Source organism: Pipistrellus kuhlii, unplaced genomic scaffold, assembly GCF_014108245.1.
Source record: "Pipistrellus kuhlii isolate mPipKuh1 unplaced genomic scaffold, mPipKuh1.p scaffold_m20_p_6, whole genome shotgun sequence".
NCBI classification, from domain to species: domain Eukaryota; kingdom Metazoa; phylum Chordata; class Mammalia; order Chiroptera; family Vespertilionidae; genus Pipistrellus; species Pipistrellus kuhlii.
The window spans coordinates 7,520,821-7,546,330 of NW_023425562.1; the positions used below are offsets into that span (position 1 = coordinate 7,520,821).

The 25,510-nt window shown below is 45.2% G+C and overlaps 1 protein-coding gene across 6 annotated transcripts in view; it reads right to left on the bottom strand.

Moving 5' to 3' along the window:
* Positions 1 to 1,847, bottom strand: part of RALGAPB (Ral GTPase activating protein non-catalytic subunit beta) — a 70,508-nt gene extending 68,661 nt beyond the window's left edge. For all 6 annotated transcript variants that reach the window (XM_036417609.2, XM_036417608.2, XM_036417610.2 and 3 more), the window contains exon 1: positions 1,710 to 1,847. The gene's annotated coding sequence lies outside the window, so the exon portion shown is untranslated. The remainder of the gene's footprint in view (positions 1 to 1,709) is intronic.
* Positions 1,848 to 25,510: the final 23,663 nt, after the last annotated feature.

Here is a 25,510-nt window from a genome sequence, read left to right on the forward strand (position 1 = left end):
GTTAGTCCTACATAGCGCACTGCCCGTGTAAAAACTAGTATTTTATTCAACTGCTAGATGGATAACTTAATGAACCTAACTACAGTATATCCAAGCAAAAAGAACAAAACAATATACGTTAGGAACTACCAAATACCTTTTGCAAAAAAATGGAAACAGAGAAGAAACTATTTGTGGCATGAAAAGGACTCAAACATTCCATTGAGTAAAATCTTTGTGAGACTGTATGTCAAAGCACTGGGAAGAATACAGAGACGGAGAACACATGGTTCAAGGTGCTCATAATCTAGGAGAGAGAGAAACACACAACATAGAAAAATAACTGGTAAGTTCCAGTATGATGATGCAAGGAGCAGATAGGAAAGTCCCAAGGTGATAGGCGGTCATGGACAGAGCATCTGGAACGTTGGGAGTTATGCAGCTGGCAAGAAAAGGAAATATGCATGTGTATGAGAGAGCGCTTAAGTGTGTGCATTTGGGTGGAGTGGGAGAAAGCCTGGAGGACAGTCTAGGCTAGGTAGAGGAATAGCATATTAGGAGAGGACCCGGATGTTAGAGACACTAGATCTATGCGTACTGAATATGCTGGAAAATTGCAATCAGTTTTGCATGACATGTATGTACTTTGAAAGATCCAGCTAACTCAGAAATCCTGCAAAGAAATTTACTTCCCATCCCCAACAGACTTTAAACAAGGAGAAGTAGTAGTCAGTGGGCCCAGTGAAAAGACTTTTGCCGGTGGAAATGCATTTTTAACAAATTCCCAGGTAATTCTCCTATACACCTAAACAGAGAGACACTGAAACATCTTTCGAGATGCAGAATTACCTACCAGCTCCCAAACTTTGCTGCACACTGAAATCATACGGGAATCTTTAAAAAAAAAAAAAATACTGACGTCTGGCTTCCCCATCCTCTCCCCCCAAATTCTGATTTAATTCCTCTGGGTGTGCTACCTAAGGCATCAAACTTTCGAAAAGCTCCCCCAGAGGATTTTAACTTTGCACTGGGAAGAATACAGTTGGGAGAGACACTGACCTCGTTTCAAGAACGGGAATCTTGGGTTCAGACTGACCACCAGCTAATATGACCTTGGGCAAGTTAAGTCACCTCACCGCTCAGGGCCTCAGTTGCCTCCTCGGTAAAATGGGGACCTCATTCTACCCTACAGGAGTTGTGGTGAAGTTGGATGCAGTGAACGTAACGGCCCGGCATCCTGCCTGGCGTACAGTAAGCGCTTCCCACGGTTTAGCTGCTTATTCTCAGTATTAACTCTTCCTCCTCCGCGTGTCCCTGTGCCATAGGGCAGCATCGTCCCCAAGGGGAGGGAGGAAGGAACTCGACCAACCTTTCTGCTGGACCAGATTCTCCGCCGCCGCCGCCGGAGTTGTCCAGCTCCGCTCCAGACCCGCCCCCTGCCCCCGGGGGCCGGGAGAGAGCTCTGCCCCCGGCCGGGTCAGCTCCCAAGGCCCAGACCGGGCTCCCCCAGCCCCGTCCGACGCCACCGCCTCCAGGGCCAAGTTCCCCCGGACCCCGCGGGTCCCCAGGAAAAAAACACAACAACAACATACGAATATGTGCTTCCGATGGCCGGGGACTTGAAACACCCCGGGGCCAAGAAACAGCCTGGGCCAGTCCCCGGACCGCCGGGAGGGGAGGGTAGGGGAGGGGAGGTCCGGCGGCAGCGACGGGGAGGACCGCCCGATTACCTGAGGCGACGGGCGGGGCCCGCATCGCTGGGGCGGGCGCCGCCGCTGCCAGCCGCGCTCGGCCTTCCGCCTCACGCCACGGGCGCCATAGGGTCGGCGTTTTCGCGCCCCCGGCCGGCTGTCCTCAGGCGGTCGGTCCGATCGCCGGTCGGCGATTCTCTGAGGGCGCCCGGGGACGACGAAGGCCGGTCGGGCCGGCCGGCTGGTCTCCGCTCTGGCAACTTCCGACTGCCAGCGGCGACAGCGTCAAATAACTCCTCCAGCGGAGTGGGCCGCCGCGCATGCGCCGCGCGCCTGGGCAGCGACTTCGGCGAGTCCTGGACGGCGGCGGCGTCAAATAATTCCCGAGACCTGGAGCCGGAAGCTGCGCGTGCGCAGCTATCCCAGACCGCCGCGCGGGGCGCAGTCCCGCCTCCCTTTCCGGAACAAGTGGAGGGGGAGGAGTGAGCTGGCGAGTGCGCAGAGCTCATCGGTGTACCGGGGGGCCGGTGCTCCCTCTGCGTCCCGGTGAATAACCTATCCGGGCTTTGCCGGTTTTAGGTGCGGACGGAATTAGTTAGGCTCTTCTCAGCAAGATTCTGACTCCCACCCAGGTTCTGAAATTTCTCACACCCCATTGCATCAGCACTCTTCCTTTGCAATGTTGTCCTTTACCTGCCGGTAGAGGATCAGTTATTTGCAGTGCTCAATTCCAGGCCAAATGTGGATTATAAAGATGAATCAGAGACCTGGATCAGAGCCTCTCATTAAGTAGCGGAGTCTGATATAGGCGATAAGACAATAATAATAATAATAATAATAATAATAATAATAGCAGGAGATAGCAGTTTGAGCACCTAACAATGCACCACACATTTTGTAAGCAAATACCACTTTCAACAATGTGGTTTCAGTGTCTGGCCCCTGCACCTCATATGTAAGTTTCCCTAAATAAACTCTATTAATTATCATACTGAAGCAGTCAGCTTCTCTCTGAAGTCTTTTCCTGCCCTGTTTACAGAGGTAGATTTTTATCCTCAAGACTTTTCCCTTAGATTTCCCATACTAATACACCCATAATATAGCAGATAGGTAGGGCTGTTGATGGGGCTGACAAATTGCAATGGAAATTGAAAACGTGACAGACACAGAGGACTGGGAAGTTATTTAAAAGCTCTTGGGGAGATGATGAAAATACATCTATCTCACACCTGGTTACTTTAATTCATTCCTGAAAATTCTGCCTCTAAGTGAAAAGCTGTTAAATGAAAAAGTACATATATATATTCCCATTCATGTTAATGGGAAAAAATGTGTTCAGTTCTAACCCAAGACTAACCTAAATATTTTTTAACAGAAAACTATTGTATATCAATGGAACAAACCAAAAAATTACATAAGCAATCAATAACTTTAAGTTATAAATATGGCTTTTATATAAAATATAAGGTACAATATAAGGAGTTGTACTGGCCAAGAAGATAAGATTTAATATTAGGTGGGGGTTGGTAGAGGAAAGATACAAGCTAGTTATGCTTTAAAGGAGATATTTATATTTCTGCACCTTTTTTCTTTACCAATTAAAAAAGTTTATAGCTTCACTTAAACCAACAAAAAAATAAAGTTACGCTCACACACACACACACACCCTTTAGGGTAAATTAAAGACTAAATATCAAATACTTTGAAATGTAGGTAAAGAGTGCATACACAATAGACTGAAGAGACGGGAAATGTTATACAGAGTAAAATAGTATGGATTCTCCAAGCACAGTACACAATTCTAATTTGTTTCACATCAAAATTTATAACTAGAAACATGGGACATATTGGAGGAGTGTCTTCGTTTGAAATGGTAATATCAAAATATTTTATATTGTGAACTTTTACTATGTATTAAAACACATTACACTCAAGGAAAAAATGGAGCAGTTATATTAATCCTTTGTGGCATTTTCTTCCCCCCCAAAAAAAAAAAAAAAATATGGTCACAACAATCTATGTAACCATCCCACAGTTCTTTTTACAATGTATCCAACATTCGCACTGGCTGATGTGGCTCCTGTGACTCTGTTGGTTGAGGTATCCTCCTGATGCACCCTAGGGCCTCGGGTTCCAGCCCAGGTTGGGAGTCAGGGTGCATACAGGAGGCAACCGATCAATGTTTCTCTCTCACATCAATGTTTCTCTTTCCCTCTTCTGGTCTCTAAAAAAAAAAAAAAAAAAAAAAATCAATTTTTAAAAAATAAAGCAAAACAATGTAACCAATATTTTTCCCACTGAGAGTTGGGGCCCTTGCTCCCTCCCCTAGAGTCTGGTTGGGACTATGACCGTTCTGGCCGAGAGGAAAGAAGTAATGCTATTTGACTTCCAGAGATAGGTCATAAAGAGGATATGGCTTCCACCTGAGTTACCCCCTTTTGCAATGCTCATCCTGGGAGCCCAGCCACCAAGCTGGGAAGAAGCCCAGGACACATGAAGAGACCATGTGGAGGTGTGCCAGCTGACAGCCTGATGAAGGTCCCAGCTGATAATATCAGCCAGACATTGAATGAGGAAGGCTTCAGATGATTCCAGTCCCCAACCTTCAAGCTACCCCCATTGAGCAGAACAGAGACAAGCTAAACCTGTTGAGCCCAGCCCTGATAGCAGACTCATGAGCAAAATAAATACTGTATTGTCATTGTTTTAAGCCACCACGTATTGGAGTAAATTGTTTATAATCGTAATTGAACTTTCAACAGCCTAATTGAGAACAGTTGTTAACTGAACAGCAGTGAGAGGTATGTCAACCTTATCTAGTTTTTTTTTTCTCTTTTATTCCCCCCTCCTCCAATTTTTTTTTTTTTTTTTTTTTTTATCATGCAGAACTAACATGGGGTAGATATGATTGGGAAGATCCACTTCTATTTCTCCTGAACCTAACACAATACAGGCACAGTGTAGGTGCTCAAAGGACATTTGATGGTTGGGTGGATAAGTGGATGAATGGGTAGATGGAACATTCATTGACTCAGCATTGAACCTGCTTGATTGCTGCTACTATTAGATCTTAGTGAATAATATCCAGTGGCCAGTGTTATAACTTATTAAAACTAGGTAAGCGGTCTCCTGCCCAGACCGTGTGCCTTAAAGAATATTGCACTTTGGATTGGTCTATCTCAAAATGTTCTAAGTGCCCTCCAAAGCAAACAATGCCATCTTGGTAGGGAGCACCAAGTCCAGACCAAGCCCCATGTGGGTCCTGTTAGCCAGAAATTTCTACCTTGAAATTTTATAAGTCTTACTCCAGTGGTACTGACCAGAGCTAGAAGTACCATCTAAACAGGATGAACCAGTCCATTCCCTGTAAGCCTCTTTCTCCATTTCTTTTCTTTAGAGAGTTCTTCAACTCTTTATGTTACCTCCAGCCTTCTCTCGCTTATGTGGGGTAGACCAGACGGCCTAAGAAGCTCCAGACTCATGTCTATGGAATCATCCTGGAGTCCTGAGGCCAGCTCTGCTTCTAGGAGGACAGCCTGGCAAGGAACTCACTCTAGCCAGCCAGTGCAGAACTTCTTTCACCAGCTTGTGTGAAATTGGACTGCCAAAGTGGTGTTGGCAGACTGATTTTGGTGACTCTCATACACATTGAAACCAGGGTGAGTTTAAGACTCTGAGCTACCAACAGTTCTACTGCTTGGACTTAAGCTGCACAGAGCCACTCTGGCAAGGATGATGTGGGAGAGGGCAGCAGACATCCTTCACTCCACGGACTCTGCATTCCTTTCCCAGATAGCTCCCAGGGCGGTCACTTCACCTCCTTTGGCAGGAATGGCCTTGCCAATCTTCTCCAATTTCTGAGCAATGCTAATGTCCTCTTCCTACTAATGTACCTTTTTATCCCCAGTCAATGTGAAAACATGGTGTTCTGTCTCTCCCACTCACTTCCTCTCTGAAATCAATAAATATATATTTTACAAAAAGAAGAGATTGTTTCTAGACTTGAACAGGAAGAGATGGTGTGTGGGTAATACCAAGAATCTTTATGTACAATGCTAGGACAATAAATGAAGTCCTAATACCTCTTCTCTACATATCATTCTAAACCTCCATTGATAAATCACTCTACTCATGAATTTTGTAACACACCTTTAAGAAAAATGGTTTATATAGACAGGGTCCATGGGGGGAAAAAAACATTTTCCCAAGGCCTTGCACATGCTAGGACTGTCTAGCCCACCTTCATAATACGGTACAGATGAACTTTCAATAAATAATTACAGAAATCAATAATTTAGCAACGAATCAAGGCATCTGCTACTGCAAGAGTTTTCATGCCACTCTCTTTCATCTTCACCACATTCCTCTAAAGGAGGTAACTGAGGCCCAGAGAAACTTATCTCCCAAGTCACACGGCTTAGTCGGACCAGGTCTTTGTGACTCTGGAGCTAGCGGTCTCAGACCCACCCCAGACTGCTGCCCTTAACCTCAGTGTTGTCCGCCACCCACACTAGCCCTCTTTGAGCTCCTCCCTGTATTCCTCATACTGCTTTTGTGCATGGGCCACTCCCCCTTTGCTCAGTTAATTCTGCTTCCTTGGGGAGACCTTTTCTGACCTTCCAAGAGGCCAAGTGTCCCTGTGCAGCCTCTGTACTCTTTCGTTTGTCCATTTTAATGATTTCTTCATTTGTGGATGACTGGATTATCATAACAAGACTGTAAGGTAACTGCCTATGTTCACTAGTGCATGTTCCCAGTGCTCAGTGCTGACACTTAGTAGGCACTCAGTAAACAAGCAGCGACTGACTGAGTGGAAACAACTCTGGGCACACTAAGGCTAACTCCAGTAGGTGAGGGCTCCACTGCAGGGGAGAAGCAGTAGGAACTTGGCACCATGCCTCTACCTAGGCTTTGCAATGCGATGCAGGACTCCACCTGATATCTGCCTGGCCCTCCCTGCCAAGATGGCCCAGAGGGATACCGGAGAGTGAGGACCCAGACTGGAGCAGCTTCTTTAAGTCCTTACAAGGGTGAAGCAGCCTTCCTGTAAAGGAGGCATCCCCATAGCACTCTTCTTCAATGGAATTGGCCTTGAACCCTTAGGTTGTCATCTAGATCTCTGACATCCAACAAGGTAGCCGCAAGCTACATGTGGCTACTGTACATTTGAAATGAGGTTAGTCTAAACTGTAATGTGCTAGAGAAGCATAAAGTGTACACCAGATTTCAAAGAATTCATTTGGGAGGACAAAAATGTAAACTATCTCATGGATACTTTTTATGTTGATTAGATGATGCAATGACAATTTTTGATGTAGTGAATTAAACTTATTACTAAAATGTATTTCATCTGCTTTTTATGTCTTCACTGTGGCCACCAGATATGTATTAAATTGCATAGGTAGGTTGCATTGTGTTTCTATTGGACTGTAGACTGAGGCCCCTCCTCTGCTTTGTTCAGCGCTACATGCCCAGTTTAGAGCGTGATCCAGCACATAGTGGGGTGTGAAATGATAGAATTTATGATCCATGCACTTGTCAACACAGTGCCTAACTAATATATTTTTTTGAATGGACAAATGAACCTCCATTCTTCCAGCTCTCCTTTCTAGCTTGATTCTGCTAAGTCCCACCTCTGGCAGGCACCAATTTTCTTTTTGTTGTTGTTGTATTTTGCTAATCCTCACCAGAAGACATTGATTTTTTTTTTTCTTTAAGAGAGATTAATTTGGCTCAGTGGATAGAGTGTCGGCCTGCAGACTGAAAGATCCCAGGTTTGATTCCGGTCAGGGGCATGTACCTTGGTTGCGGACACATCCCCAGCAGGGGGTGTGCAAGAGGCAGCTGATCGGTGTTTCTCTATCATCGATGTTTCTAACTTTCTATCCCTCGCTCTTCCTCTCTGTAAAAAAAAAATAAAAAAAAATAAAATATATATATATATATATATATATATATATGTATATATATATGTATATATATATATATATTAAGAGAGAGATTGGAAGGGAGAGAGAGATAGAGAGAGAAATATCGATGTAAAAGAGATACATGGATTGGTTGCCTCCCACATGTGCTCCAACCAGGGCCAGGGATTGAGCCTGCAACTGAGGTACATGCCCTTGACTGGAATCAAACCCAGGACCCTTCAGTCCATAGGCTGATGCTCTATCCATTGAGCCAAACCAGCTAGAGTGGCACTAATTTTCTGATAGAATGGTGACTCTTTTAGCCCTAAGCCTAGTCGTTGGGCACCACAGAAATACCCTGCAAAGGTTTCCTCAAGTTCAGAAGACCTTGGATAACTCCCAGGTCAGATACAACAGTAGTGAGAGAGACACTTGATATTCTGGTGTTGGCTGAAACGGGCCTATTGTCTCTGTGTCAGGTTCACAAGTTCAATTCTCAAGACTGTTGATTTAGATGGGGACTATCTTAGGAAGACTGGGTAATAGGTAATACTTTGAAGCAGCTAGAGGGAATAGTAAACTATCCCAATTTCCAATTTTCTAATACAAACAAGCATCTGACAGCCTGGTATACTCATGCTATTTATGAAATCAGCCTGCAACACTTTTCCACTATTTGATATGCCAGGAAATGGAAAACAAGCTGAGCCACTCATTAGAAGTGAGACAGGTCCCTTCATTTCTCTGAGCCTTGGTTTCCTCGTTTATGAAATAGAGGATAAGTAAATCTTCTTCACTGGGTTATCGTGAAGATTATATTAAGTAATCCTATATAATAAAGAGCTAATATGCTAATCACACTGGATGGTGGAACGACCTTCCGGAACAGCCAGTGGGCAGGGCTGCGGGGCCGCCAGTCAGCCGGGGCTGTGAGGACTGAGCCCTTGCGTGAATTTCATGCATCCATCCTCTAGTTATATATATATATAAGACTTTACTTAGTACAATGCATGGCATTTAGTGAAAGTTTGACCGCCCTAGCTGATTTGGCTCAGTGGATAGAGCGTCAGCCTGCGAACTAAAAGGTCCCAGGTTCAATTCCGGTCAAGGGCACATGCCCAGGGTTGTGGGCTTGATCCCCAGTGGGGGACTTGCAGGAGGCAGCCGATCCATGATTCTCATTGTGGATGTTTCTCTCTCTCTCTCCCTCTATTTTCCTCTCTGAAATCAATTTAAAAAAATTGTTTTAAAGTTTGATCAATGGTAGCAATGCCTAACACCAGCTCCATTAGGGTGTCTGCAAATTAGCAAAAAGTATTCATGGTGTCATATTAAGATGAGTCTGTCAAATGACATTACATATTTGTTTTCATTTTAACTATCAACTAGCTAGACATGCTCACCAAGTAAAAATAGATGACATTTATTGAACATTCAGTTTGAGGCAGATACTGTGTTATACACTTAATACGCGTCATTTTATTTAATCCTTACTATTTGGGGTAGATGCTATTCTGATGGTCCAATTAGAGAGCCAGAAGCTGAGGTTCATAAAGGCAAAAGAACATTCCTCAGGCTCCATAGCAGTTAAGGGACCTCAGAATCCTACAGGCTCTTAATGATTTCACTAGGCAGCTTCCCAGTGCTGGCAGAGTTAGTTATCCTGGAGGCATGGCACTTACAGTCATTGGCGAGCTATTCCTGGTGCACACCATCACGGCCACCACTGACTTTATTCTTCACCTTAAAGGCTGATTGAGCTCCTCACATGTGTAAGTAGCTGTGCTGGTAAGTAACACCCTTTAGGCTGTTATGAGCAGACTCATTTAGCTCCCTCTCGTAATGGCACAATTGTGGTGAGCGTGAGATCTCCTAAAGAAAAGGAAGACGGGAATTTTGGCCATGTGGCCATGCCTTATAAAAATGCAAAAAAACCTGAACCCCAAGCCTCGTGGTGAGTCTGAGTGCTGCTCATAACCAGGCCTAGCAGAGCACTAACATTCAGAAATTGGAATGTCATCCTCCCCTATAAGAGTTCTAGAAATGGTTCTCTCGCAGGCAACAGGAGCTCCATGCTCTGCACCTCTGGACTCTGCTGCTAAAGGCACTCAATTCCTGTCTCTTTCTGTGTCTGGTCTTATTGCTCAGGCTCTTGACATACTCAGAATGCCCCAAAAGGAAAACCTGTCTGGCTTGTTTACCCCTGCTCTTGTCCTAGACCAAGGTCATGGGTTAGGCCTGCCCTTAGGTAACTGGGCTTCCCTAGCCTACTGAGCTGTGGATGGAGGGAAAGGAGGGTGAGGGGGCTGCAGCTGACAGGTATAGAACCTGTCCACAAGAACCTGTCCCTAATCCCAACTCAATTGTGCTGTCAGACTCACCACATGGCAGATATTCATCATCAGGTGCAGCACAGCGATGACCTCAGAGGCCTCTTCTGCTCCTCCTTACCCCCGACCTCTCTCACCACCACCCCAGTTCCCTGGGCCTGGTATCCCAGAGGAAAGCTTTCTACCATCCCGGTCCAAGCTGTGATAAAGGCTGCACAGGGTGAAGTAAACGCCCAGAGGTGAGAGTCCCTCACTTTACTCAGGTCACACCTCCCAGCATTCACCTAAAATGCCACTCCTCCTGGCCCACAGACTTCCTGTCTTGCTTTTCTGCTTTATTATATTTTCCTTAGCCCTCTCTAGCATATTATGTGTATGCTATGTCTCCGTCTCTAAAATGTAAGCACCGTGAAGACAGGGATTTGCTCTTTTGTCTTTTGTTTACCAGTTCCTAAAAATTGCGCCTGCACATAGTTGAGACGTGGTGGGAATGAAAGGAGGGGCAGGGAATCCAGTCTGGGTGGTTTGGCCAGGAAAGAATTCCTGAAGGAAGTGACACAAGCTGAATCAGGCCAGCATCTGGAATGGAGAATGCATTGTAGGCACACAGGCCAGGAAGAGGAGAGCCTGTCCAGGAACTTGACGTGGTAGAGTGGCTGGGCCCGCGGTACTTGTGGGGAGTGATGTGTGAGTGAGGATGGCTAGGCAGAACTCAGGCAGGGAGGAGACCCCCACACGTCTTACCTGGAGAATGGAGAGTCAGTGCTGGGGTTGAGGGTCAGGACGGGCGAGGGAGGCAGAGGGCAGTGGAAAGCTATAGGATTGAGATAAGAGATCAAAGAAAACCCTGAGAGAATAAACAGAATAAAAGGGAAGGGGATGGGTCCAGCTGGCGTGGCTCAGTGATTGAGAGTTGGCCTATGAACCAGGAGATCACGGTTCGATTCCCAGTCAGGGCACGTGCCCAGGATGCAGGCTTGATCCCCAGTGAGGGGCGTGCAGGAGTCAGCCAATTGATGATTCTTGCATCATTGATGTTTCTATGTCTCTCTCTTCCTTTCTGAAATTAATTTTAAAAAATATTTTTTAAAAGGGAGAGGAATGGGGTGCAGACACTGCTACTGAAAACTGACTGACTGGAAGCTGGTTCACAATAAAAGGGGACAGTTAGTGTTAAACAAAGAGGCAACAACCAACAGCAGAACATCACTGAAAAGGACCTCTGGCCAAGTTGGGGGAAATGTGGTCATTTTCTACTAGAGGACTAAGGCCATGGTTGGATGAAACTGATGCAGAGGAGTTGGAGTAGATGGGGATCTTCAAGAGAGCAAATGGTCGAGTAGGAAGTAAGGAGGGATAGGGCAGAACTAAGGACCTCGGCATGCCAAGAATGCCTCCCCCTGAGAGTCCACCAAGGTCCTGAATTCACAAAGACGGGCCTGACACCTAGCTTCCACCTCAGCCAGCCAAGGTGATTTTTGTTTTAATGGATGGAATAGACAATCAACTCCCTCCTTCCCATGGCCTTTGGGAGAGGTCCTCTGTATAGACTGTATCTGAAAAATGAGGACAGAGGAACGCATATCCACAGGATGGTGAAGCACCTGTATGCTTAGCCCGTCTGCCTTTACTGTTACCATATCTACCTCGTGGTAACAGTAGCCGTAACCCAACACCTGGTCTTTGCTTAACCCTCCTCTTCTCTTCCCTCCCCCCACTCTCCCAAGTTCTCTTGAGAGCACCCGTTCCTCGAACACCCCACTCCCACCCCAACTCAAGACCATCTTGCTAAATTCACCAGGTGAACTTTGCCCCTCAGAGCTCAAGGCACTTTGGCATCAAGAGTTCAGCCCACCTATGTCAATATGTTTATCCCACCATCATCCTCTTCCAGAGCTTTGGCCCCCAATCCGTCAGCAGACTTATAAAATGTTAAGGTGGAAATTGCTGGCTAACAGGACCCACATGGGGCTTGGTCTGGACTTGGGGCTCCCTACCAAGATGGCATTGTTGGCTTTGGAGGGGCACTTAGAACATTTTGAGATATACCAATTTTAAAAAAAAAAGTGCATTAGTGACTCCCAGAAATAGACTTTGGCTATACCCAATTTCTCATCAGAATTATACCTCTGAGTTCTAACCAGGTGGTAAGGAAAGAACTAACTGTTCTTTGCCCTCTTCTCCACCAGAGGGCACAAGAAGAATATGATTTTTAACTGATTGTTTCAGCACTCGCTTATAGCTATTAAAAGACTACTATCAGCTATTTCTGTTTTGGTAGAGTTGATAAACTGCTATTGTTAGATTCTAAAAGACCATCTTTGCAGTCCAGGTCACTGTGCAAGATGAATAAGACATGATTCAGAGCACTCACAATCTAGTGGCGTCACACTGGGATCAAGAATCGTATATTTGAGGGACATTCCAAGGAATCCAGAGATGATGAGTTGGGGGTGTTTCTGCTGGGAGGGTGGAATGTGGGGGGGGGGGGGCGGCGGGTGTGTGCTGTGAGAGGATTTGGGAGACACGGCATGGCAACATACCCATCAACACTGTCAATGTGTTTGGATGAGCAGTGGGGATGGAATAGGCTGCATGCACATGGGGAGATGAAGGGTAGGAGCACAGCCCCGGGGGGGGGGGGGGGGGTGATGCAGGAAGTAGGACACCAGAAGACTCAGAGTGGTGATGAAGAGGCGAAGGTTTCTTAGCCGAGATTCTGCCTGCAGATACTGGGCAGACATGGAGGTCTCTCTCTAAGTTCCTGAGCGTCCCCTTCCAATTGGCTTAGCACTATGTTCTGCCTACTTTTCTCCTTGCAGCTTGCTCTGTTCCCTCAAGGCTCGTGAGCATGATCACCGGCCTCATCCCACGGCCTTCTGCAGCTGTATGTCACTTTCCCGTCATGGAGCCATTGGCTTTTCCTGGGCCCTTTCTGCTAAGAGGCTGGCGTTCTCCTTCAGCCCTTTCCCCCTTATCTGAGGATTTGTTCTCAAATATCAAGCCCAGGCTGCCCTCTTGCCCAGAACCTCTAAACTCCTTGGACTTCTCTCCCTGGTCTTAGCTTGTGTTTTTTGTTTGTTTGTTTGTTTTAAATATATTTTATTGATTTTTTTACAGAGAGGAAGGGAGAGGGATAGAGAGTTAGAAATATCGATGAGAGAGAAACATCGATCAGCTGCCTCTTGCACACCCCCTACTGGGAATGTGCCCACAACCAAGGTACATGCCCTTGACCAGAATCGAACCTGGGACCTTTCAGTCCACAGGCCGGCCGACGCTCTATCCACTGAGCCACACCAGTTTCAGCTCAGCTTGTTTTTTATCTCTTTAGCCTCCTTGGTCTCTAGGTCTCTTTTCCTCTCCAGGACGCATTGTCTCCTAATGCAGGAACTGCCATTCTCTTCCCCCAGTGTCTCGCCTCTGAGTTCAGCTTGCCTCTGTCTGAGCCTAGAGAAGCACTGGCTGCACTGTTTTCACAGCTTCTGTTTTTCCATTTGTGGTCTGCTCTTCACCCTCTCTCCTCGGCATTTCAATCTAACACCACAGGTATTTCCAAAGCAAAGGCTCTGCTCTTGGACTCTGAACTTGAACAGGGGAAAAGATATGCACCACTCTTTCCGATCTTAAATCTCATTTTACTTGCGCATTTCCGACTGAGCTTATCTGCTGTGCGGCGGAGTGGAATGGAACTCACACCGGGCCAGGAGCATAATGCACAGGCTCTCCTCCTGGCACTGCCCTTCCTGGCCAGGCGCCTGGCGCAGGTGAGTTTACCTGGTGAGTCTGTTTTCTCTTCTGGAAAGTGAAGGTAATGATAGTAATTACCTTCATAGGTTTGTCCTGAGGAATAAGTGAAGTTGTGTTTCCTAAGTGTCTAGAAAACCCTTTACATGAAAAGAAAGCACTAATTGTTATCATTATTACTATCACTATTATTTCTTTGTCTGGGAAACTCAAGTGGGATTGCCAAGCGAGCACTGAATGGTCTCTAGTAGCTCCTTCTAGGTCTTTCCTCTGAGATTGTCAAATATGATTGGCTATGCATGCTGGTCATGTTTCATAACTCAGCCCTTAGAGCTTCCCTAATCTGTTTTTCTCATCTGGCAACCCCTGACCATCCCCAACCTTGCAACACCTTAATAGACAGCTCCTCTCTGCTTGAAACAGCGAGTGGTTTCTATTCTGGGTGCAGTGGCTTCACCATCTAGGCCAGGGGTCGGCAACCTGCGGCTCCGGAGCCGCATGCGGCTCTTTTGAACCTTTGCTGCAGCTCCCAGCAGGGCCGACAGCAGGGGCGGGCGGGGAGCTGTATCACTCACCTCTAATACTAATTTTTGTTGTTGGTTAAGCATGGGAGACAGGTCCTTTTGTAAGATGTACACTGTAGGAAATTTGTGGCTATTATATAAAATTTTTTAAAAATAAATAAATTAATTAAATTATTATTTACATTTTTAAATTTAATTTACTTAATTTAATTTACAGAATATTGGGGGGCCTGATGAATTATTTTTATGGCATGCATGGCTCACTAATTAATTTACAAAATATTGGGGGCCTGATGAATTGTGTTTTTTTTTGTTGAGGTGGGTGCAGGGGCGGCGTGGGGAGGGAGCAGCTGCGCTCACCAGCGCTCTCTTTCGGTTTGCTCTGGCTCCGGACCCCACCCCCCGCCTCCCCCCTCCCCCTCCCTCCAACACGCTGAGGCGCTCCTCCCGTCCTGGCCCGCGCGGGTTCCGGGATGCCCGCCAGCATGTTCAGCATCGACAACACCCTGGCTGTGCAGCCGTGCTGCAAGGATGCGGTGCTGCCGGTGGCTCCTGACCCCGTCGCTCCTGTTGTCTTCCCGGCGCTGCATGGGGACTTGCTCTACAGTGCTGGTGGCAGCGCCGCCTCCTCCCTGGACTACAGCCAAACAAGGGGTGAGGATATCTGTAAGGCTGTCCTGGACTATTTAAGTGCCGAAAAAATAAACACCAACCACCTGGTCTCAGTGGCTACTGATGGGGCACCGAGCATGAGAGGAGCACAGAAGGGCTTTGTGGCTCTACTGCAGAAGGCTCTGGATAGAACGCTGCTCTCATTTCATTGCATCTTGCACCAAGAGGCATTGTGTGCTCAAACATTTCCCCCGGAATGCACAAAAGTGATGCATGTGGTCATTCAGATTGTTAATAAGATAATGGCAGAGGGTTTAAACCACTGCCAGTTCCATTTGCTATTGGATGAGGTGGAGAGCATATATTCTGACCTCCTGCTCCACAGCAAGGTCCGGTGGCTGTCCAGAGGCGAGGTGCTAAAACGCTTTATCGCATGTTTGGAAGAAGTGAAAACTTTCCTGGCCAGCAAAGAGCTCACCTTTCCTGAGCTGGAACAACCAGAGTGGCTGGAAAAATTACATTTTATGGTAGACATGACAGCACATCTAAACACACTAAATACAACCCTGCACATGCTGGAGGAGGTTTTGGCATTCGAGCGCAAGTTGACAGTGTTTGTCAAAGATTTACAGAGAGGTACACTGTCTCACTTTCCCTCTTAGAGAGAGTTCAAACAAAGTCATGATATGATAAATTTGGAATATTTGAAGTCTGCAATCACCACAATGCAAAGTTTGTTTGGGAAACGATTCTGTGAGTTCAGAGAGGAAAAAAACACATTTTCCTTCCCTGTCACTCCCCTGGCGATCGATCCATCCCTATTGAATATGATTGCATTTGCAGGTGTAAGTCAACCTGATCTTGAGATGGAACTGGCCGATATAGCCGACAAAGATATATGGGTGTCGAAGTTCAAATGCTTGGCCGCTACTCTTGAGGATGTTGCCCGTCAGAAGGCCATTCTGGCTCAGAACCATAAATGGAGTGATATTGAAAACCTTCCCAAACAGGACAAACTTGTGTTCAAAACATGGAATGCCATACCCAACACTTATATAAACATGAAAAAGTATGCATTTGGAGTCCTGCCGATCTGCGGCTCCACATATGTATGTGAGCAGGTCTTTTCCAACATGAACTATATTAAAAACAAACATCGATCACGCCTCACAGATGACAACTTGCAAGCCTGTGTGAAAATGAAGGTAACGTCTTACAGCCCTGATGTGCAGACACTGTGCACTGAGGTTCAGGAGCAAAAATCCCATTAACAAGGTAAATTAAATATTTTAATTAGCTATTAATTTGCAAAAATATATTTTACATTGTTAAGTGAAAAAGTCCTTTTTTTCTTCAGATTGACAGCTAACTGCACAATCCGGTATATAGCATTAAGGTAAGAAACAATATATGCAGTGTTATATTTGTTTTAAATGTCACAGTGGTTTTGCGGCTCCCAGGTGTTTTTTTTTCCTTCGAAAACGGGTCCAAGTGGCTCTTTATGTCTTAAAGGTTGCCGACCCCTGGTCTAGGGTGTCAGCCCCAGACACGTGGGAACACAGGCCAAGCCAGACGAGTCGCTGCCTCCCCTGCTCACACTCCGGTTTCTAGACACGAATGTGGGTCAAAGGATGTCGTATTGGTTGCTATGACAAACCACCCGGTGTATAAAAATGTATTTATTTCTATCCTGGAGCGGGGATTCTGTAGAGAGCAGGAAGCATGGGAGATGGAGGTGCCAAGCAAGCTTTTGAAGGCGGTGCATTCATTTGGGAAAGTAAGATCTGGAGTTGGGCCACTGACATGTGGGGAGGGAGAAGACAGTTGTTGAGATGATGAAAAACTGAGAAACTAGAGTGTGGTGGCTCATCTTTTTGCAGAAGCAACAGGAAGAGGGTGGAGAGGAGCAGGTCAGTTACATGCTAGAGTGTGCTGCGCCAGCACAGCCAAGGGTTCAGCGAGCCTGAGGGAGGGCCGGTGAAAGATAAAGAAAGGACAGACAAAGAGAATAAGCTGGATCTAGGTCCTGCAGCTCTTGAGCTACATACAACAGATACTCCCCATTTATTCTAATGTCACTTCTTCAAAATAGACTCACCCAAGCCGAAAACCGACTTCTGTGCATGGGCCACAAAGTTCCAATTGCACTGTACGTGTGCACCCACGAGTGGTATTTTGTGGAAGAGCCACACTCAAGGGGCCAAAGAGCCGCATGCGGCTCATGAGCCGCTGTGTGCCAACCACTGGTCTAGATGGATCTTCTGTGCCTGGCTGAGACCACAGAATAGATCCAGATGGCAAGTTGAGCCTTTATTTTATAGTCAAAGGTGAACAAGGTAGTGATCACCATAGTTACAATGTTCTTATGAGTTTTACTTGTTTTGGCAGCACTTGCTGCTCTTCCCACAGCCTATGAGCTACCCAGGGAGGATCTAGTGAGCTTCATTATGCTAAGAGGGCTGTGTCCTCTAAGCTGGGGCTTGTTTGTGGCTTTGCCAGCAGGTAAGTCCAAGGCTTAACCCTATAACCTCTCCCTACACTAAAGTCACGGTGGGATGAGGAGGTAAATAGAAATCGGCTTAAGCAGGGTCACGAGTGGTAAAGTCCTTGGGGCTTGAACCTTAAGGGAGCTTAACTTCAAGGGAGAAGAAATGGATTAGAAATGAATTTGGATGGTAGGCATGACTGGAATGCTCCAGTGTAATATCCAGTGATTAAGTACTGGATCTTTCATCTCTCTCTCTCTCTCTCTCTCTCTCTCTCTCTCTCTCTCTCTTTCTCTCTCTCCTCTCTCTCTCTCACACACACACACACACACACACACACACACACACAGCCCGAGCTAGCCCAGGTTGGACCATTACATGGTCCCAGTCCAGAACAGCCTGGACCCCACATTCCCATGGGCTGGATATGCTGCAGTGAGAGATAGGATGGTCTAAGTGCTCTCCTCTCTACTTTCTCCTGCATTTGAAGCAGAGAATTTCTTGCCTGAAATGGGGCTGGTAAGGAGCCACATCAGTGCTCTCAGGTGGCTCTTCTTACTGGCTGGGTGGCTGAGATTGGGGTGAGTGGCCAACCTTCTGCAGGAATCCCCGCCCTCCTAAAGGAATTGATGGGCAAACTTTGGTTCACAAATACCCAGTGCTCGAAGCAGGCGGAGTGCTTTGCTGGATGCCTTGAGGATCAAGCCCTCTCTTCAAAACACCTACAGACCAGCTGAAGAAAGGAGGTTTGTATGAGCTACCACAGAAGGGAGTGGGAATAGCCAGATGTTCCTGCACAAGGGGTGCGAGACTTGCTGGGAAAGGCAGCTGCAAGCTCTGCGGGGAAGGAGGGCGAGTCTCGGCAGGAAGGGAGATGTCCAGGCTGAGAGTGGCAATTGGACGTAGTCGTGGCTAATAGGTCCTGGTGTTGGAACCAGCAACTACAGAAGGGCAGTGGCCTTTGTCCCTCCTCTGTACATATACATACACATGCATAAATAAAACTGGAACAAACACATTTGCATGGTTCTTTCCCCGGAGGGGACATCTCAACATATAAATTATACTCCTCATGGCACTTCAAGACAGCAAAGCCTTACTCAGCGTTCCAGGTTGATATATTGCTCTGTGCTTGCATGCAATATGAGATGTTATAACCACTGATCTGTGGGAACATTTGCCTTGCATACTTTACATTTCTCCTATTCTGGATCTGCAAGCAAAACTGACCGTCAGTATGTGAGCATCACATCTGGAAGCGACAGGCTTGTTCTCAGTGTTGTCCCCACTCTCCTCCAGCTGGCTTCATTTCCCCAGCAATCTGCTTAGGGTCTGATCCAAGGCCTGGCCCACCCTCCCGACCTATGCAGTCTTCTTTCTTCATCCCCAGCTCTCCCCCACGAGGGGGGTCAGCAAAGCCACAAGAGTCTTAAGAATGAGTGGGGACAAAGCCCCGAGGACCATCAACAAAACTGGGAGGGAACAAAAAGAGGGGGCGGAAAGAGAGTGGAGGGATGGCAGAGAAGGGAAGAGGAGGGGGGTGGGTCTGTGGTATGGGATGCTGTCCCTGCATGCTGGAGGAGACCAGAGGGGGAAAGTGCAAGAGCTGGTGAAAGATGCCGAGGAAGGCTGGGCGTGGAGTACAGAAAGCAGATTGCAATCAGGCCAGGTGTGAAGAAATGGAAGGAGCACATGTTGACATTTCTTTCAATAAGTCTGGCTGAGAAAGGGCAGGGAGAGATGAAGGAATAACTGCATGGAAGGTGTTTTTATGACGGCTGAGGTTTGGGCATGACAAAATGCCCCTTTTTTGTTTAAATGCTCCATGGTTATAACATGTGAAAGCCAACGTGACAACGAATCAGGCCAGGGGTGGGGACACTCACAGAGTACTGCCTCAGGTAAGACCATGATGGCACCTGATCACATATAAAGCACAGCACCAGCAGTTTTTAGACAAAGTTCCACCCAGGACAATCTGGGCTGGGAGTGGACAGCATATGGATTGTTTAAAAGCAATGCAGGCTAATGGCAGAAAATAAAATCAAGAACAAGGAAAGAGGAGACCATAACTTAGAAAAATCTTAATAAAATTGGAAACTCTTTTTTAAAATTGAACAACATCTAAATGTTAACTATGTTGGATTTAAAAACATGAAACCCCTAGAGCTCTAAGAAGCTTGCATAGAGCCACGGGTTCTATGCACATCCTAGCAGGTGGGTGGGCGTGATGAACCCACTTTGAGTAGAGAAGCTAGCTGTAGGCAGTGTATCTGATGGTTAGGGACACCGTCAGCAGTTCATAAACATGTGTTGTTCACACCAGCTCCCAGAGCACAGAAGATCTGGAGTTTGGCACTTGCTGGTTACAGGCAAAGGAGGTTAACTTGGAAGAAATGGGCATATTTTGTACAATAGAGGCTCCCAAGGAAAGATTTCAGGATGGTGAATGTCTTGGTTAAAATGTGATCAAATGATACCATGCTTCAAAAGACACTAAGAAGTATTTGAAGAGTTAATAATTGACCATATTCAAAAAATGATTAAAGATATTAAGCCATAGGTTTACAGTCAACTTCTAACCAGAAACAATGGAATCTGGAAGACAATGGAATAATATCTTCAACATGCTAAAAGAAAATAACGATCAGCCAATGGATGGTATAGACAACAAGTGCTCTAGCTGTTCATAAATGGGACATTCACTTAGGATAAGAGATATAATAGGATCACAGCAGATGGGTAAAGGTTGAGGAGAACACTAAAGAGGCATTAGCAAGGGATGTTTCCTAGGCTGGTGGTAGGGAAATCTCAAGGTCTATTGGTGGAACAATGAGTCAACCTGTTTGGATGAAGCTGAGCAATGATTACTAAGGATGGGATGGAATTGAGTCTGGAAATGGTCAGTAGGAGCAAGATGGTGAATGATCTATCTCATCCTACAAGTGATGGGAAATACTGGATGTGTTTTTGTAGCAGCCCTGACTTGTTCCTTAGTAGGATACTACTACTACAAGTCTTCCACGTTCTCCTGACATAAGTATAAATCATGCTGTCTCCTGCTACTTTACAGTGAGTGAAATGAAATTTAGATAAGTGCCAGGCAGCTTCAGTGGGCACTGTACTTACAATCCCTTGAGAGGAAATATTATTGGATTATCATTTTAAAAGAATCCAATTGCAACCAATCTTATTTCCTCTTTGATTTGTTTCTCTGGAGCCAGAGTAAGACAGTAAATTGGGGATGGAAGGGAAAATAAAGAAGTTCCCTTTCAAAGGTTTTTTTTCCCCCTCAGGGATGACTTTTTAAATTATTTTCTCCCTTTCTAAGAAACAACTTCTTAAAGTGTCATTACATTCATGTACATTTATGCAAATCTTCCTGTATTTCATATTTAACAGTTTTATATAAATAAAATTGCCACACAAGATCCTACACACATTTAAAATGTACAAATTGGTAAGCTTTGGCATATGGATGAAGGTGTAAACCATCATTAATAAGTAGTGAAAAGTTAGTCATGCCCTCAAATTTCCTTATGTCCTTTTACAATATTTTTCTCCTATCCCTCCCCACACCCTTTTCTTCATTCAATAAATGATTGCTATCATTATAGATTTGTTTTCATTTTCTAAAATTTTTAATGCATGGAATCACACAATTGATACTTTTTTGGAAAGGTCTGATTCCTTTTACTTAATATATTGATTCTGAGATTCATCCATCTTGTAGCATGAATCCACAATTTATTCCTTTTGATTGCTGAGAAATATTCCACCTTATAGATATTCCATGATTTGTTTATCCATTCACCTGTTGGTAGACAATTTAGTTGCTTCCAGTTTAGGGTATTATAATTAAAGCTGCCATAAACATTTGCATAAGTCTTTGCAGGTGCATTTTTTTTCTTTACCTTTGGGTAAATGCGTAGAAGTGAAATGGTTGGATAATGTGGTAGGCTTATGTTTAACTTTTTAAGAAACTGCTGAACTGTTTTTTCAAAGTGTTTGTATCATTCTATAGTCCCACAAGAGTTCCAGTTTCTCTGCATTCTCACCAATAGTTGGTATAGTCAGTCTTTGTGATTATTAGCCATTCTAACAGGTATAGAGGTATCTTGTGGTTTTAATTGCACTTCCTTACTTAACCTGCTAACAGTGTTGGGCATCTTTTCATGTGCATATCTTCCAGTTTTCAAATATTCAATTTTCAAATATTTGGGGTTTTCCAGAGATCGTTGTATTCTAATTAATTGTAGTTGAGGCTTGCTTTTTTTTTTTTTTTCAATCTGAACATTTACGTGTAATGTGATTATTAGTTGGTTATAGTTAAGTCTTTCATTTTGATATTTGTTTTCTATTTGTTCCATTGGTTCTTTGTGCTTTCACCTCTCTCTTTTCCTGCTTTCTTTAGGGCTGAGTATTTCTTTATTTCACCTTATCTCATTTGTTGCCTTGTAGCTGCAACTCTGTTATATGATCTTAGTTCTTGCTTTAGGGTTTATCATATATATCTTTACTGTGTCAAGGAATATTATACTACTTCATATACATTATAAGGATCTTACAACAGTATAGTTCTATTTCTCCCCTCCAGGTCTTTATACTGTTGTCATATGTTTTACTTCTAAACTTCACAATATATGGTGTGGTTTTTTTGTTTTTTTTTGTAGTTGTTTAGTTTCCATCTGTTTTATATGATGGCCCTCAGGCAAGGCTTTGTGTGCAGAAAATATTTGGTGTGAAAACAGTTTGAAAATCCCTGCTTAAGGTCCTTGCAAGTTTGCACAGGGCTGGATTTCTGAGAATGGAGGCCTTTCTCCCTCATGCACTAGCTCCTTGTGAAGTCAAGTGGATGTCTGCATGCTGGTGTCATTACCTTGAATCCAAATGGGCAACAGACACAGACCTGCGGGTATTGAGAGGACCCCTGAACCTGCTCCAAATCAGATGAGGCAGAAGGTGCTGGAGCCCAGGCTCAGGCGGAGGCGGCAGGAAAGGAGTGGACTTTGCTCCGTGCCCAGCCCTGGGCCAGGTGCTCACGGTCTAGATCCTCTACAATCCTATGAGAGGTGTTTCTTTGCTCTCAACCCTCCCTCCCTTTTGGATTTACTGAGCATCTGTCTGTGCCAGGCGCTGGGGTACAAAGGCAAAGCTAGCATCGCCAAGACATCACCATCCCGTGAGAGCATCATTCAGAAAATGGCTGTGACTGAGGTAAGTGCAGGATGCAGGGGGAGCCCCAAGTGACTCGGGGGAAGGTTCTCCAGTGGAGTTAAAGCTGAGCTGAGATTTGAAGGATGAGGAAGGGCATTCAAGGTGGAGAGAATTGCATGTGCGAAGGCAGGGAGGCAGGAAACAGCCCGCCTGGTCTGGGAACTGGGAGGGCGATGGAGCCCAGGTCCAGGAAATCTGCTGGGTGAGATCTGGGTCCTAGAACCCACTACCTGGACCCTCTTCCTCCTTGACCTCCTTTGCTCTCAGCTGCCTGGCTAGGAAGAGGCTCCCACCTACCTGCACAAAAAGAAGCTTTGAAACTGGAGAGGAGTGGGGAAGAAAGGGCCAGTTGGTGTGTATTTTTGGATTGCTTCTCAGAAATCTCCTCCTCCTCCTCCTCCGACACCATGGGAGCTGCCTGTGAGCTGGGCTGAGTTGAGGGGGAGGTGGGCTGGGGATAGAGACCTCTGCTCCACTCTCTGAGCCTCAGTTTTAGCATCTAGAATATTGGCATGACAACAAGTTTCTGCTCCTGTCAACCCAGGTGCTCCAGGAAGTGGAGGCCCAGGCTGGACTCCTTAGGAGGCAGGCCTAGGAGGTAAGGGCAGGGCTGGGGAGTGTCCTGCCTCACCCTGCAGCTGGGGGCTTGGCAAGGCAGTGAGGAGCCCCTGAGCCATGTAGCCTACACTTCCCACCTGCCCTGGTATGCCCACTGCACATCACTGCCAAGGAACCCCAGGGAGCAGGAAACAGGCCAAGGCACAGACACAGGGATGAATGTGCCTGTGAGCCCCTGCAGTTACAGGTCTAAGGGGTCACCCCTGTCAGAGCTCAGGGCTTAGCTGTTCCCAGAATACCCCATCAAGGCCCCAAAAGGAGGCTCCCTGGGGGCACCTCAGCAGTGACAGTGCAGTGGGCACACCTGAGGCTGCTGTGATGACTACAGACTGGCCTACACAGACAGGAGCATGTGTTCTCCCCGTTCTGGGGCCAGAATCTGAATCAAGGTGTCTGGGGCTGTGCTCCCTCAAAGGGCTCCAGGCCAGGATCCTTCCTGCCTCTTCAGCTTCTGGGGGCTCCTGGCCATACCCCTTCAATCTTCCTGTGGCCCCTCCTCCAACCTCACGTGACTTCTCCTATGGTTATTACTTTTGCTTAAAGAGTCAATTATCTTGTAATGTGATTTAAAAGATTAAAACGTTTTTTATATTTACCCATGCAATTACTGTTTTTATGTTCTTCATTTCTTTGAGTAAATCCAGTTTTCCATCTGTTGTTATTGTATTTCTTCCTAAAGGATTTCCTTAAACATTTCTTTACTATGTGCTACTAATGATGGACTCTTTCAGTTTTTGTTTGTCTGGAAAAGCTCTATTTTGCTTTTGAGTAAAAAATTTTAGGTTGACAGATTCCACACCCCTTCTCCCTCCAATACTTTAAAGATGTTACTGTGATATCTTCTAGCTTGCATTTTTTCCAATGAGAAATCTGGAATAATTTTTTTTTTCTTACATAATGTCTTTTTTTTTTTTCTCCCAGACACCTTTAAGATTTTGTCTTCATCATCAGTTTTGAGAAATTTGATTATGATGTGCCTTGGTGTAATTTTGTGTGTGTATGTGCTTGGATTTTATTGAGTTTTTTAGACCTATGGGTCTATATATTTTATCAAATTTAGAAAATATTTTACAAAATTTTTTTTCTGTCCCCTCTTTTTCCAAGGACTCCAATTGTGTGTCTATTTGATCACTTGAATTTATTCCACAGTTTGCTGATGCTCTGTTCACCTATTTCAGTCTTTTTTCTCTGTGTTTCATTTTGGGCAGTTTCTATTGTTGTGTCTTCAAGTTCAAGAATTTTTTCTTATTTAATGTCAAGTAGTTGTTTTAGGGTTTATATTATGCATCTTTAACTTATCACAATCTACCTTGAAGTGATATTTTTAAATATATTACATCACATATAGTATAAGAATCTCACAATACTTCACTTACATTTCACAGTTATGACATCCATTTTATACTTTTTTGTTTTATTCTGTTTTTTGTTAATCCTCACCCAAGGATATTTTGCCATTGATCTTTTTTTTAGAGTGGAAGAGAGAGGGAAAGGCAGAGAGAAACATCGATGTGAGAGAAACACATCAATTGCTTGCCTCCTGCTTTATTTTGTCTTCTCTGACCAAGGCCCAGGTTGGGGAGAAGCCTGCAACCGAAGTACGTGCCCTTGACCAGAATCAAGCTGGGGACCCTTCAGACCCCAGGCTGACGACTCTATCCACTGAGCCAAACTGGAGAGGGCCATTTTATAATTTTCTATAAATCCCATCATATGTTATTATTTTTGTTAAAACATCATTTATTTTAAATAGAGATGCAAATGCAAATACATACATAGTAAAATCTTTTTGTTTCTTGCCAGTCTCAGCCTATGGATGGTGATGTTATCAGCCAGCAATGCCTGTGGCAGTCACCCTGGAAAAGCGGACACCCCACAGACATCTCCCCTTTGGAACCAATGTTATGGCTGGACCACCCTGTGGTTCTTATTAGGACTACAAGATGCTCTCATCAATAATCATCAGGAAACTTTGAAAGCCAGCCTTGTCACTCACAAATCCTGAAGGGTACCAGGGCACACCAGGGGTCACACAGCAATGCCGCAGGTAGAGAGAGAACGTGAGACTTGGGTTCTGTTTTATTGGAGCCAAAGGTAGGGGGCCTAGGATTTCAAAATGTTTACTATTTATTGGTGAATCTAAAACATAAAAGTGGAAATTAAAGTGCAGGAAGTGAAAAACAAGCAGCCAAACAATCAGTTGTCTAAATCAACCAGATCTCTAAAACAAAGAAAATTTGAGGTGCTGTGGGCTGGCTCTTTATCTAGTCCTGTGGTTGGCAATGTATTTATTCGAGATTACTATCTGCAAAGTGGATGTTTCAGCAATACAAAGCTTAATTCAGGCACTTGCATTGCAATAAGAAAAACAACCTGTCAGGCCCTTACACTGCACTC